Source organism: Pinus tabuliformis, chromosome 2_2 (genome assembly GCF_031772625.1).
Source record: "Pinus tabuliformis cultivar Carrire ecotype Pingquan chromosome 2_2, CPIR1, whole genome shotgun sequence".
Lineage (NCBI taxonomy): Eukaryota > Viridiplantae > Streptophyta > Pinopsida > Pinales > Pinaceae > Pinus > Pinus tabuliformis.
The window spans coordinates 801,573,747-801,576,246 of NC_142300.1; the positions used below are offsets into that span (position 1 = coordinate 801,573,747).

At 55.1% G+C, this 2,500-nt stretch overlaps 2 non-coding genes across 2 annotated transcripts in view; both read right to left on the bottom strand.

Annotated features, from left to right (window-relative positions):
* Positions 1 to 379, bottom strand: part of LOC149195224 (25S ribosomal RNA) — a 3,387-nt gene extending 3,008 nt beyond the window's left edge. The window contains exon 1 of the ribosomal RNA XR_016255487.1: positions 1 to 379. This exon is cut by the window's left edge and continues 3,008 nt beyond it. This is a non-coding gene — a ribosomal RNA (25S ribosomal RNA).
* A 247-nt stretch (positions 380 to 626) lies between these two features.
* On the bottom strand, positions 627 to 780 carry LOC149195225 (5.8S ribosomal RNA). The gene has a single exon (XR_016255378.1). It is a non-coding gene; the product is annotated as a 5.8S ribosomal RNA (ribosomal RNA).
* Between the last annotated feature and the right edge of the window lie 1,720 nt (positions 781 to 2,500).

A 2,500-nucleotide genomic window follows, 5' to 3' on the forward strand; every position in this document is an offset into this window, starting at 1 on the left:
CAAAGTCCTTTTCATCTTTCCCTCGCGGTACTTGTTCGCTATCGGTCTCTCGCCCGTATTTAGCCTTGGACGGAATTTACCACCCAATTAGGGCTGCATTCCCAAACAACCCGACTCGCCGACAACGCCTCGTGATGCGGCAGGGTCCCGGGCCGACGGGGCTGTCACCCTCTCAGGCGCCCCCTTCCAAGGGACTTGGCCCAGGTCCGCCGCTGAGGACGCTTCTACAGACTACAATTCAGGCGGCGCCGCCGCCCGATTTTCATGCTGGGCTATTCCCGGTTCGCTCGCCGCTACTAGGGGAATCCTTGTAAGTTTCTTTTCCTCCGCTTAATTATATGCTTAAACTCAGCGGGTGTTCTCGCCTGAGCTGAGGTCGCAAAGTTGGAGCTAAATCCGCCCTACCCCATGGGAGGACAAGAGAGAGCAAAGCAAGTTCGAGCGATGCCACACAAAGCCCGCATCGGCTAACGCCGACTGCCCATCCAAGGGGACAAGATCACCGCTCGCCGACGCGCGCCACGAAACATCGCTTGAGGTATTTCAGCCAACCGCACCGCACGGGGCACGGACGACCAGCTCCGCTGCTCCCTAGCACATTGCAGGGAGCGCGTTTGAATGGGATGCGACGCCCAGACAGACGTGCCCTCGACCGAGGCCTCGGGCGCAAATTGCGTTCAAAAACTCGATGATTCACGGGATTCTGCAATTCACACTAAGTATCGCATTTCGCTACGTTCTTCATCGTAACAAGAGCCGAGATATCCGTTGCCGAGAGTCGTTTCCACGTACTACCGAAAAATCGGCCACAAAACTGAATAGGGGCAACCCCCCCACAACAAATGTAAGGCCAAGGGGCAAAAGGAGGAAAAACGCACGAGAGAAAGAGAAACAAAGGTGTCTAACCCCCTCACGGGGGAGGCTCGAACAGAGGACAATCTCCCCCCAGCCCCACGCCCTCGCAAAAAGGGGGGAAATGTGTGGGACAGCGATCGAGAAGGACTAGGGTGGCCACCCCGGGAGCTCGCGCTGCTTTTAGCCCTTCCCCGACACCAGCCCACAACAATTCCCCCTTTTCTCCGTAGAGCTAGGGACCGAAAGGAAGAGAACAGGGTAGAAAACAAAGCACAAGCCTCCCAAGCCCCGTGCCTTCGGCAAAAGGGGGGAATTGAAGGGGACGACGATCGAGAAGGACGAGGGTGGCCACCCCGGGAGCTCGCGCTGCGTTTCGTCCTTCCGGAACACCAATCCACAACAATCCCACCTTTTCTCCGTAAAGCTAGGGGCCACGAGGAAGAAGGGAAGAGAACAACAAGAGAGAAAGGAATATATCAACCGTGGCTACCGGCTCACAAGGGGAGGAGGCTTCAAACAGAGAACAAGCTTCCCCAACCCCGTGCCTTCAAAAAAAGGGGGGAACTGCAGGGGACGACGATCGAGAAGGACTAGGGTGGCCACCCTGGGAACTCTCACTGCTTTTCGTCCTTCCCGAACACCAATCCACAACAATCCCACCTTTTCTCCGTAAAGCTAGGGGCCGAAAGAAGGGAAGAAAACAACACGAAAGAAAGAGAGATATCAAACGCGTCCACCGGCTCACAGGGGGAGGCTCAAACAGGGAACAAGCTTCCCCACCCCCGTGCCTTCGCAAAAAGGGGGGGAACTGCAGGGGACGGCGATCGAGAAGGACTAGGGTGGCCACCCTCAGAACTCGCACTGCTTTTCGTCCTTCCTGAACACCAATCCACAACAATCCCACCTTTTCTCCGTAAAGCTAAGGGGCCAAAAGCAAGAAGGGAAGAAAACAACAGGAAAGCAAGAGATATCAAACGTGGCTACCGGCTCACAAGGGGAGGCTCAAACAGAGAACAAGCTTCCCAAGCCCCGCGCCTTCGGAAAAAGGGGGGAACTGCAGGGGACGGCGATCGAGAAGGACTAGGGTGGCCACCCTGGGAACTCGTACTGCTTTTCGTCCTTCCCGAACACCAATCCACAACAATCCCACCTCTCCTCCGTAAGGCTAGGGGCAAAAGGAAGAAGGGAAGAAAACAACACCAAAGAAACGAAGATCCCAAGAAAAGAGAGAAGCTCAACAGCACGCCGAGCAAGATGTCCGCTAACCAAAAAGAAATCAAACAAGGCACCCAATCAAAAAAGCGTCCCACCTCTTCACACCCTCCCACATGCATTCATCACAACACCCTTTCCAGCCCTACAACATAGCAAACAACCAAGCAAATAAATCACAACCCAAAAATTGACCAATAGAAAAGACGAGGGCCCCGATGAGACCAGTGTCTGGAGCACGTCACTGAGAGGCAAACAGCCCCCCAACCCAACGACACAAGGCTTCAAACGACAAACAGACTGCTGCCCATAACACAAACCCACCCCGCTGTTGCACCCCTCCGTGTACAAAACACCCGACAACCTTTCCAGCGAGAGAGTCAACGGGGGTCAAAGAATCAAACTCCAAAGAGGAGTTGTCACGGGCCGACAC